The 13234-nt window shown below is 36.0% G+C and overlaps 1 pseudogene; it reads right to left on the bottom strand.

Moving 5' to 3' along the window:
* Nucleotides 1–8522: 8522 nt before the first annotated feature.
* LOC141704340 (alcohol dehydrogenase 1-like) lies at nucleotides 8523–10738 on the bottom strand (annotated as a pseudogene).
* Between the last annotated feature and the right edge of the window lie 2496 nt (nucleotides 10739–13234).

Raw genomic sequence — 13234 nt, forward strand, 5'->3', positions numbered from 1 at the left:
TTTGGTCATGTTCATCTTTTCTATCTGTTGTTGTGTGATGAAAGAAGAAAGCAAGGGTGAGCAACAAGCCCACCAAAATAATATGTATAATGATTAACAATATATGAGCATTCTCATAGTACTCATGAAAGTCTTGGTCAAAAGAAATGAACCAAGCTGATATCTTAACGCGACCAAGTCGCAAAATATTCAGTATATATATATACATATATACTTTTCACAATCTTTGAAATCCTCTGACATGTATAACATCCACAGAGTTCCGGTTTATAACTGTATAAAAATATCGTTGCAAGGTGATCTCAAATATCTAACCTTGTCTCAACATTTTTTTTCTGAAACCTTTGTCATTCATAAGACAATCATTAACTAGATATAAGTTTAAAAGATGAAGTTACAAGATTCTCCAATATACTTATATCTTTTCCGAATACTACTTGAACTACCACCGTTCAATGTATAAATAGTTCATCCCATAGATTAAGCTACAAGACAAAACTTGTATAGAATCAATCTTTTAAATATCATCAAAATAAAATGATGTTACGAGATACTTCATTTGATGCAAACATCATTTTGAAAACTTGACCCTGCCAACACTTAACAATCGGCCAACCGTAGCCTTTCTATCGTAGTGCTCTGGGTAGTGTTGCAGAAAAATCCAATTGGATGATGAACTCATTACGGGAGTTTGCCGCGCCAGGAAGACCACTTACGATGATCAGTCGTAGTAGTGCAACCCCACCATTTTCTACATGTAGAGGAGAACCTGTCGGATTTACTTGTCAACTGAACACTGGACTCCTAAGGAATGGACCGTCTTAGCAGAACTTCCGGGCCATTTGGGCCAATATAATAAGGCTGGGCCGGCGCTACTCGACCACTTGCGCCACTCCTAGTTCAGATGAAATCCATGACCCTGAAACGTAAAGCTCGTTCTCCCTTTCCCCAAGTAGAAACTTGTTGATACGGCTCCACTAAGAAGTTGTATCTAGTTGGAAAGGAAAACTCACCGATATTTCCCAGGCGATGCCTGTTAATGGATTAACTTGCTCCAAGAATTTTACTTCCCGAGTGTTGGGTAAGTAATCAAAAACTCTTTTATCAAAATAGCAACCTTGTTGCGAATATGAAACACACCACAGAGCCAGATCCCTCAGGTTTTGAGCGAGTATTTAAATCCCCTTCGAAAGGAGGATCTTAAATATAAAAATGAGTTTTGGGATCCGCCCTAACCTTTAAAATCATTTTGAGGACTCGAAAACATTTTTAAGAATGTTTGGAGTGATGCTGATTTAATAAAGTAAATCAGTCCCAATATATTAGAAAATATCTGAATATTATTATTTAAATAATATTCCCATAAAGAATAATCTTTATAAAAATAATTGAAGTAGAAGTTGTAAAACTTATACTTGAAATGAATATTAAATAACCAAAGATATACTTATACGAAAGTAATATCTTTATTTGAATAATCAAAAGTAAGTTTGATTATCGACACATTATTCTTTAATAAAATAAATAATATTATTTAGTAAATAATCGGAGTCATAAGTCCTCGAATGAATATTCAAAAATATTCATTAATAAAATAAACGGAGTCATAAGCCCTCGAATGAATATTCAAAATAATATCCATTAATAAAATAAACGGAGTCATAAGCCCTCGAATGAATATTCAAAATAATATTCATTAAATAAAATAATGTTATCGAATAAACTTTATTCGATTAATAGTTTTGAAAACTATATCAATATATATAAATATATATATATATACTCGGGAACATCGACTCTCGGTTTTAGAAAGTGTTCACCTTTGGGTCCCCTATACTAAGGGTATGCGCAACTACTGCTTATCTCTAGCATAGGTATTATGCAACTTATAAGCATTTTAATCAACAATATATATCAAGATTACAAAACAGATATGCATATATACCATATCACATACTCCAATATATCGCAAGGTTTGCTAATTAAACACCATGCATCTATCACAAGATAATGCATATACATATGTATACATCACAACAACAGTATAACGGGTAGAAAACTTGCCTGAGTGACTGGGGGTGGTAAAAGTCATGGGATGAGTCTGGTAACCTATAAACCACATATAAGTTGGAATTAAACCAAAGTCGCTTAAGAATCTATACTTTAACCAATTAGACTCTAACGCTCGCTTTGCGCTTAATGATTCTCTTAAGTCGCTCGAGTACCCTCGGCTCCACCATTTTTAATAAATTAACCATTAAGAGTTTTAAGGCGATTCTTTCGCGAGTACCTTACCAACTGCCTAATCCACTTAACATAATTGTTTCATATCCCAATTAGTCATTTAAAGTCCTTAACCAAGGTTTCAAAGTAAGGCGAGGGGTAATGGTTCGTTCGCGAAACGCCGTTACTTAAAACGGTCGTTTCTCCCAAACCGTACATCGGATTCAAACGAACCACATATCAAAACGAAGCTCGTAACATGAACTATATAATCATGGAAGTGGTCAAAACCTAACAGTGAGTTCTCGGGTCCTGATGTTAAGAACAAAAACAGTGTAAGGTAAATCGGGCATTACGATGGCTATGTTTTCGCGATTTCCCAAAATTTTACCAAACCAATTCAACACCAAACCATCACCAATCAATCCCAATACAACCATATGAAAATATCACTCATCAACCACTTTAAACCATTTAAACCAAGCCCAAATCATACCATGAATCATCAAGAACAACTAGTGCTACTCTTAACTTACAAAATCAACAAAAACACTTAAGAACTAAGATCTCAACATTACAAAACAACTACTACACTTAATCTATCATTCCATCATCATAATCATTTATACCAAAAACTTAATGCTAAGATAATTTAGAGTTATACCTTCCTTGAAGCTTTTAATCAATGAAAGATCCTTGGAATGCCCATGGAAGCCTTGATCTATGCTTAAGCTACCTTGAACTTTCATAAAAATCAAGAAAACTAAAGTTATTTCTTGAAAGTTACTATTCACCATATTCTTCCTTGATTTATTGAAAGAGATTTACAAAGAATTAGAAGCTTAAACTCCTAGGATATGCTTATCTAATCACAAGGAAGCTTGCATAATTACCTTTGAATTTATTATGGAGTGGAGCTTGGACTTGATCTTTTCTTCTTTTGCTTTCAAGAAGAAGCCGAGAGCTTCATGTTCTTGAACAAGAAGTTTATTTGCTATTTTGTGAAATGAATTAGTTGGTTTATTTTCTTTATGGCTTGGCTACTTTTTGGTTTTTACCATGGTAATTTTTGCTTGGCCAAGAATCATCCAACAAAACAATTTCACTTGTCATGCTTATGTCACCATGGTTATGTCATCTATTTAATACTTGTCTTCCTCTTGTTGGTGAGATGACATCACTCTCCACTAACCCTTTGATTAACTCCTAATTACTTGGCTAATGACTGCTGATCTGTTATGCGGTTCGCTTAACTTCCGTTTTTGTTTATCGTTTGAGGGATCATACCCGGGATCTTATTACTTGGGTTCCCCTAAACCTTTCTCAATATATTATATTCCTTTTATGATCCTCTTTTATAATTCTTGAATTTAAATCCTTTTTATCCTGTTCCCTTATACTTAATTCTTTCGGTATCTGGTGGATTTTCGGGAAAAATCAAAGTGTTCGAATTTGGATTCTGACGATCTTTACATAAACTTATATCCCATATAAAGTACTAATAAGATCTCAGAATAACAATAGAAGAACCCCTACATAGTGTGGCATGAAAAGTTTTCTTATTCAGCATAATCAGCAAAATCACTATTCATAAGGGTTTCAAAAAAATTCCAAAAATTAGGGTTATTACAGTTCCCCTCCTTAAAAGGATTTTGTCCCGGAATCAGATAGAAAATGAATAGGGATACTCTCTTAGCATTGCACTTCCTAACTCTCGAGTAAATTTTCCCACATTGCGGTTCTACCACCAACTCTGACTAGTTTGATAACCCTTCTCCTAAGCACTTGTTCCTTTTCAATCCATAACCCTTCCTGGTTGCTCCATATAAGTTACGTTTGGTTACATATCTAGGCACTCATATGCCCCTATTTATCTGGCATCCGAATTACATTTCCTTAACATTGATACGTGAAACACGTTATGACTTGCTAAATGTTAGGGGGTAGGGCTAGCTCATATGCTAACTTCCCAATACGTCTTAATACCTCAAAGGGTCCAACAATTCGTAGGCTTAGCTTTCCTTTCTTTTTAAACCTCATCAATCCTTTCCAAGGGATACCTTTAACATTACTAGGTCCCCTATTTCCTATTCTTTGTCCTTTCGTGTCAAATCAACATACTTCTCATGTCCATCTTGGGCTACTACCAGCCGTCTTCTGATTAGATCTATTATATCCCTGGTCCTTTGGACCACTGCTGGTCCGAGCATCTTGCGCTCTGCAACTTCATCCTAACATAAGGGAGATGGACATTGTCTTCCCTCAAGGATCTCATAAGGCGACATCTCGATAATGACATATGATCTATTGTCATGAGAAAACTCAATCCGCGTTAAGTGATCATTCTAAATTCTTTCAAGTCTATTGCACAGACTCTCATTATAGCTTTTAGCATTAGAGCTTTTGCTTCTCAATACCCATTCTTTTCCAGTTCGTAATCGCTACTACCTTCCGTTCCTAATATTATACTGGTTATACTTTTGCTCGTTAGCGTTCTATAACCTTTTAATAACCACGTCAACCTTAGTATCACGAATGTTTCCATTCTGAATACTACCATAACTTTACTACTCCTTTTTCAGCTGTTTCTATTTTCCAAAATTTGATCAATCATATAGAAGCAAAGGAATTTGTTGAGAGATCACTATGATCATGAACACTTGTTCTATTGCATAGTTAGTATAGAAGGTGGCCAGCCTTTAATACTTGACAAGCAATTAAACAACATGTGGTATCCTACTAGGCTTCTATCACACAGATAGATAGTCATTCGGCAATAATCCCCTTCTGGAAGAGTTGTTCTTCTCAGCTTATACGAAATGAAAAGAAGAGAAAAGAATGAATTGAAGAGAATTGTATATATGAAAAAAAAATATACTGCCACAAAATATCTGGCTTGAAACCTACCTCTGAACTATAGAGGTTTGACATAGGAGAACAAAACATATGTGTATATATATCAACATCAAGTATTATCGCATCGCATTTCGCATGCTTAAATATTTTTGCTATTCCGTTCATCATTCTATGGACCCATGCTCTTCCTCGAGCTTATACTCAATCACCTTTGAAACTCCCTCGACATCGAAAATTGAATCTGGAATCTCATTTTATACATCATCGTTACTAGAATTCTATGCTTGCACTGCAACCTTCCTTGTATAGTAATACGACTCTCTATTGATAGAAGGAATAAATATTCAATAGGTAAATAATCGACCTAGTTTTTCTATCAAAGATAACTTATACGTCAACACGACCCGATTAGTGGTACTCAATCTCAACATCCATTCCAATACAACTCTCACGGTTGTGATCAGCTCATTACTCGCATAATCATTGTTGCATTACTATGGTCCACCACTGACCTACTGTCGTCATTCACTTTCCATGAAATCTTTGTATCTAACCATACGGAGTCCATACATGTCGTATAGAATTCTTCTAAGGAGTTAACATGATCACCGTTCATGATTCATGAAGAATACTCTTGAACTTGACGTACATATGACATGAAGCAGATAAAATTGCAGAAGAGTTTCAATCAAAACAATGATGGCAGGTTAATACCATTCTTAATCAAATGCCTTCAATAGAAGACTTAACTCAAAGGTTTGTTTAGTCCTTTTTGAAACATGGTCCTGGCTTTTTCTCAAGATAGGACCTTCTAAGATAGATAGCCCTCTCATGGCGATTATACGAATTAAACCTTTACCAAACTACTATTACGGTTGGGTATTGCACAGTCATCAGAAGGAATGTCAATCTTCCAAACCATAATACAACCTTTACGGCTTCAACTATTATCACTATTCCTCTGGCACGAGCGCCTATAATTGCTCTCTTACACTTAAAGTGTCGACCACCTCTTTGGCCTTTCCTGATAGTAAAATTTCCTTACAATCAATGTCGTTTGAACGATCTCCAACTAAATTTTCTACCTCATTTCCAATCACTGCTTGTGTGAAGATGTTTTCCTTAAAATCTGATGAGTAAAAAAAAATACCACCATTTTTTTTCCATAAGTTATTGCCTCACTCTTTAGAGGTTAATCATTGTCACGACTGACTCTCGATCATACTTAGGACGTCTCTTATCTTGGGTCCTTCTTGTTTTCACCATTCTTGACCTTCGTTGGGTTCAATCTATACTTTCTCATGGTTTAACATGTGCCCCACTTGGCATTATTATTATTACTTCATATTTCCTTTATCAAAATTTCTATTCTTGAGAATTTTGAATATTACCTTTCCCCTTGTAAAACCTCTAAGGTTATCCTTGAATCGTTCCTCCTGTATTCCCTAGATACAGGGCATATCAAAATACCATTTACTAATACTAGAACCATTGTCTATGTACTTCTAAAAAATTTCTCTACTGATCCTTAAAGGTTGTTGCTAACTTGATCCTTTCCAATTCACACTGTCAAAACTTATGTTGTCCCTATTAAGGGTGGAATGCCAACTTTTATGCATTCCCCTAGGATTCATCTCAAGTTATCGAAGTTATATCCTTAATTCCACCTTTAAAAAGGTACTTGCATCCTTCCATGGATAAATCAAGTCATATATCCTTGATAGATTATCTTATCCAATCATTCCCACCCAGATAGTCTATACCAATTTCACAATAGCATCCTTATTCAAACTGAGGTCAACCAACATGGCCTTCAAAAGATAACAATGGTTACCCGCTTTTCTTTCCTAATTTGGTAATGATAACATGGATGTTCTGGAAGATATTGGTCGTGTTCAACGTGAACATCTTCTTAATAAATCCTCATTTTCTTTTGTTGTTTATCTCAACAGTCATCTCAATGTTGGGATGTCTTTCATACCTGGTGTCTCCCTTTCTGGGTATCATGCCACCGGTCTTACACTTCACATTCTTGAAGGTCACCTCCTTCATCCAATTTTCCTAATTTCCTACTTTCTTGTCTCCTCAGTCTATCCGCGTCTCATTATTTATCCTTCGAACTATCTCAAGGTTTCCTCGAATTCTCCCAACTTAAAGGGGGTACAATATGTACATCTCTTATGCCTTTAACCATCAACTTTAGCTCATAGTGAGTCATCCTCATCCTGACGATCACATACTTTTCTATTTCTATTACTATGATTCTTTAGGGTTTCCTCGTACCCAACTCCCTTATCATTCCTCAAACTCTATTGCCTTTATATTCCTTTCCACTTCAGTTTCTTTTTATTTTTCTTTCTCTTGCAATCATATCATGAACCCACTAATTATTTACTTCAAACATCACGTCGTTCTGGGATTCTTGTCCTCCAAACAAATCTTTACAACTTTTATAATCTTAGATTCATAATTCATCATATTCGTCCGCCTTTGTTCTGGCTCTTAAAGCTTTTGCACTATCTCCCTAACCTCGGGATTTACTTTCTCGAAAACAATTGACTGAACTTTAATCAGTTTATCATAACCTCTTGCTCCGTGCCTTTCTTGGACTTTCACTAGTGGGTGGTCTCTCTCACTACACCATAGAATGGCTATGGCAACCACAAAAATATATTGCTTATGGGCTATTTCTGTTGCAGTAGAATTTATGGCAACAAATATGTAAAATTTTGGCGTTGCATCCAGTGGTGATGCAATAAAGGTCCTATTGCAACATATTAAGAAATATATTGCAACAACGAAATATTATTGCAATAAACCATATATAGCAATAAAATGTATTTTACAACAACCCGATAAAATTATTGCAATAGCTATTTTTGTCAACTAAATAACCACCTTAAGGCAACATTAATTGGTCCAATTGCAATGAAATTTAAGGTTAAATTTGAAAATATTGTAACAATTTTGAACCAATTGTAATATTTTATAGCCGATGTAATTGTTAATGCAACATATTTGCACACAATTGCAACATTATTTTTAAAAAAAGAGTAGGATATGACTGTAAATAAACTAAACCAGGCATGTTTTATGCCACAAAACCAAACACCAATGTCATTTTATAACCATTAACAACCATTCAAAAGAATGTTCCAACATAATCATGCATATAATTCAGAATGTACATCAATACAAAAGGATAAATTACTACACTAAATTAACTAATAAACAAAACTAATAGTAGTAATCTTCATTTAGCTTCTTCGCTAAATGAGAAGCATTTATCTTGGTTCTGGATCAAAAGTTTCACAAGCTCAATTGGAGCAGCAACAGTTTTGGACACAGCTGCAGAGACTCCATCCATGAGAAAATCGATGGCAAAACCTGCAATCCCTTTCTCAGCTAATGGAAGGTCCTGGGTGGCTGGGTATGTTCGTTCCGTAAGGTACTGCAGTCCTGCACCAGTATAATTCCCAAAGGAAAAACAGCTTTTCTGTATAGAAAAGCTTCCATAGGTACTCTTAACATCATGTGAAAGGCTGGAACCAAAATTGTATTGGGTAGCAAATTTCTGATAAACAGTTGGAAGCTGGTTCTACTCAGCCATGTCTACTGGCACAAATAAAATTCCTACACAAAGCACAAGTTAGTCAGAATATATAAATTAAATGCTCCGAAAAAGGAGAAAAGGAGAAACATTAGAGATGCCCATTCAACACTTCTCAGATGCATTCATATTTAGCCCATTTCAAGGGAGAATTAAACTTCACTAAATTTGCATAATTTAGAAAGATTATTAACTTGAGATCGATATTAACTTGAATCTATCGCTAAATTTAGAAATATTATAAAGAAAAACTTATTAACATGACAACTTTAGATAGAGCAAGATACATAGAGTAGCTCTTACGCTTTCAACTGAAATTTGCATAATTGATAAGGTATAGACAACTACAGATACTTGCTGCGAAACAAGTTAGAGATTAAATGACAAATGAAAGTCAACCATTGAATAAGAGATAAAATTGGATGTTAAAATAAGTATACCAAAAAAGATTTACAGAAAAGGCTAGCTAATTGATCTACATTAATAATTGATAAAAAGGGAGAAGATAAAATTCGTGTTTATTTTTATGGTGTAATGTTTCTCAGAAGAAGGATGTTCAGGAAGTGGAACGTCTGAAACAGGAGATTGCAGATCTCCAGTTGAAAAACATGTAAGTTTCTTTTAGCTGTGAAAGAGTTGTACACTTGTACTTGGAAAAAGATGCTTAATTCTGTCATGTTTTTCATATTTATAGGCAGATAATGGGGAAGGACCTCAGTGGTCTGGGCTTAAAAGAGTTGCAGCAGTTGGAGCAGCTGTTGAATGAAGGCTTATTATCTGTCAAGGACAAGAAGGTTAAATTACGTGTCTCCCTGTAACTTAATATCTATAAGGTGAATTGTTTAATGTAGAAAAATGGCATTCTTAACAGAGTGTTAAATTGTTTCAGGAGCAATTACAGATGGAGCAATTCGACCTATCTAAGAAAAAGGTACAGAATTACAGTGTTGATAATATATACAGTTATGTGACTAGCTTCAAATTATTTGATATAAGAAATAATATGAATGTATAGACTATAGAACCTTAAAGAATGGTTGGATATATATATGACTCAGATGATTCTAGTTAGCTAGATAAGTGATGTCCCATTTAGGTTTGTTTTTCTATTGGTAAGTTAAATTTGTAGATTACTTAAAGAAAATAGTATCCTGCAATTTATTTAGAAAAACAAAAAAAAAAAATTGTATCTTGCATCTAGTATCAATGCGTAGAAGATGGTAAGATAAACACTTTTGTACCTGCGGATATACTACAGCTAAGAACACACACTTTATCAAGCGGAGCTTCCGGGTTGATCTTTGCAACACAGCCAGAGTGAACAACAGTGTACTGACTGAAGGTGGAAGTTCCAACAAAGTGATAGATAGGCTTGCCATCTTTTGAAAACCTTGGCTTACCATCACTAAGCATCACACCTCTGTCCAAATTGATCCTTAGAAGATCACACAAATTGCTTTCACTTGATTTACAATGACGGCACTCCCCACACTCGCCTGTAAACAGAGGTAACACTTTGTCTCTGGGTTTGAGGGTTGTAACACCATCTCCAACACTCTCTATGACTCTGGAGCCAACAATAAAAATCAATAAAATTCGTTCAAGGATAAAATTATGCACACCATAAAGTCTAGAACATGTAATTAGAAGTCTAGGTCAGTAGAACATAAATTTATTCTCTTGTATTAAAAGTTTTCTTATTAAAATTCAAACATACCCTCCGGCTTCGTGACCTAATATTCGTGGAAATAGAGGCTGTTGTCCCTGTTAGAAAACGAAAGCAAGTGTAATGGATAAAAAACAGAGAAAACAAATTTGCTCTAGCCTTTAGGCAAAGCGTACATATAATGACTAGCTATAATGTTTAGGCTAGCAGTGAACACGTTCATCAATATAATATACCTTGGCCTCCCAGAAGTAAACATCAGAATGGAAAAGAGACGTGAAATGAATCTTGATTCGAACTTCCATTTTCTGCGGTGGCCTGCTCCTCTATTACTAGTGGTCTGCCTGCTTCCCAAGCCACAGCAGCTGCAATCATTAATTTATCTGTAAACCATTAATTTATAACTAGTGCTGCTACCGCAAGGATAATAATCTTGGAACTTATAAACCACAATACGAACCAGATTTGCAGAATGACTAACCTAAGTTGACTGTCAAACCATTGTGCCCTAACTCATCGAAACTGCTAATCAGCATAACAATTTGCATCAAGACAAATTAAATAATTCCACATAATCGAAGCAAGCCACTTGAATAATTGATGTATAATCTCAAACACAAACACACAATACAAAATTGATTCAAAAAATTCAAATTAACCATAATTAAAATTCAATTGACATAATCGATTTAGGGAAGAACATGCCTTCTTAGTTGATCTTGAATCTTCAAACTTAAATGCTTGAGCTTGATTCTTCTTCATCCAATTTCAATCTGTGAGAGTGATTTGGTGTTCGCCTCTTTCTGAATTCTTGTTTTGTTTACTGTATTTTTGTATTTATTTTTTTTAAGTGTATCCTTGTAAAGTGTTATTTTATCCCGCGTATATCTGCGTGCTTGGGTTAAAAAAAATTGAAAGCCCGCTTTGTTTGAGAGCCCGTGAAACTAATGGGCTGACATTTTTGGAGTTGGCAACGTATTTTGAAAACTGTTGCAAGGGAATTCGAATTTTTCACACAAGTTGACACATTCTCGGTTCAACTGTAACATTTTTTAAAATTGTTGCAATATCTCCAAATTTAGAAGGAGAAATAGCAACGATATTTCAGTTACATTTTATTTTTGGTTGCTATAGGCAATCTATGGTGTAGTGTCTCTTAGGAGGGTAAGTGATAGAAACAGTCTTTTATGATTCGTCAATCATTTAGAATCTCAAATGATTCCTGTATTTCCTTTAGCTAGGCTCTTTCCTCGACTGGGTCAGCTATTTCCTTGGAACTCTGAGAGCTTAGCGACTTAAAGGTCCTGAAAGAATTTCACACCACATTATTTCCTCAAGGTGGTGGTTAGGGGTAAAAGTATAAGTTTTGTTTTAGGCAGGTCCATGGATTGCCCAATAGGAGTACCATCCTGGTTCTTCTTATCTTGCTCGACTTCTATTTTCTCAGTCTAAAAATTTCTTCCTACTCCCCATAATTGGGGTCATCTTTTAATTTAAAATCCTCATTTTCCACTTCATTATATTCTGGGTTCCTTATATCTTAATTACGACCTCCCTGATTATCACATTCAAGGTTTGCCCCTAATCTTATTCCTCATGGGGGCATAATGCTTAGAAAAATTTTGAGAATCTCTAGATATTTGTCTTATTTACTTTGCTCAAGTCTTTCCCTCGTTCTGTCCTTGCATGATTGCAAATTATCAATTCTCAAGTTCTACAAACTTCATGACACTCTCTTAAGTGTTAATAGTGCAATTAACAATATGAACTTATCACAAACAAACTGATCTGAACTGAAATTAATGAATATATACATAACCATTTGATCGAGTATACAACAACTGAACATATTAAAGAGAATTACATCATTAGATCTGATCGCTTCTATCCCAAAAGTACTACCATAGATAATCATCTAGTCATTAAAACTAATCATAACTTAGGCTAATCCTCCAAAAGCGGTGCTACATGAAACCCTTGTCTGATCGCTCTGGCTCTGCACACTGCCATGGATCAAGAAATGCGAGCACGCACGACATCCCTAACCTTCTCCATCACAGAGGTGATGAGGTCTAAGATAGTTGCAAGTAAAGCTGGATCAACCTGACCCTCAAGATGGCCTCTAGCTGTAATTCGGGTGGTAGCCTCAATCATTTCCATGCTATAAGCTAGTCCTGCCGGAAGTACCCCGCCCTCAATCCTTGGTGCAGTAAGTCGATCCAACAGATCACTCCTAACATTACGGGCCTCAGACAGGCCACCCAAAGTCATATAATAATCGGCGATAAGAGAAGCCTGAGTGGTAGCATCCAGCAGTCCATGGGGTGCAGGTGGTGCAGGCCCAGGGGATCCAAATGGATAACCAAGCACGGTATCAGGTGACAATGGTGTAGGAGATAAAGGTGGCATTTCCTCAGTAGGTGCTGGGCTCTGTACAGGGGAGGGAACAGGAATTGGTGGAACCTCATGGGTGTCTACAGGAACCTCTGGAAGAGGGTCTGATACTGGTGTAATTGGTTCCGTGGAAGGCCCCACTCCTTCTGCCCTCATTAACCTTTGCGCCCTTAGTAACTCTTCATCCTCTAGTGCCACCCTCACGGCCATTCTTGCTCTGGTAGTCGCCCTGACTACGGTCATCAATTCCTCAGCGGTCCTCTCTTCATTCCCGTCAGGATTTTCCACGAGATCCTCCTCAGCAACTATCCCTTCTGGGAAACATCCTCAACCGCAACATTCTCAATATGAATCTCATCCGGTCCCTCGTTAGGGTACTCTATCGGATTCACAATTTGATCTCCAACATGTAATAAAACATCCTCATGCTGATGCTCCTGAACCTCAGGGTTCGGTGCCCCGCTGCCCTATACGAGAATGAACTA

The sequence above is a fragment of the Apium graveolens genome, unplaced genomic scaffold (assembly GCF_009905375.1).
Source record: "Apium graveolens cultivar Ventura unplaced genomic scaffold, ASM990537v1 ctg7743, whole genome shotgun sequence".
Classification (NCBI taxonomy): Eukaryota; Viridiplantae; Streptophyta; class Magnoliopsida; order Apiales; family Apiaceae; genus Apium; species Apium graveolens.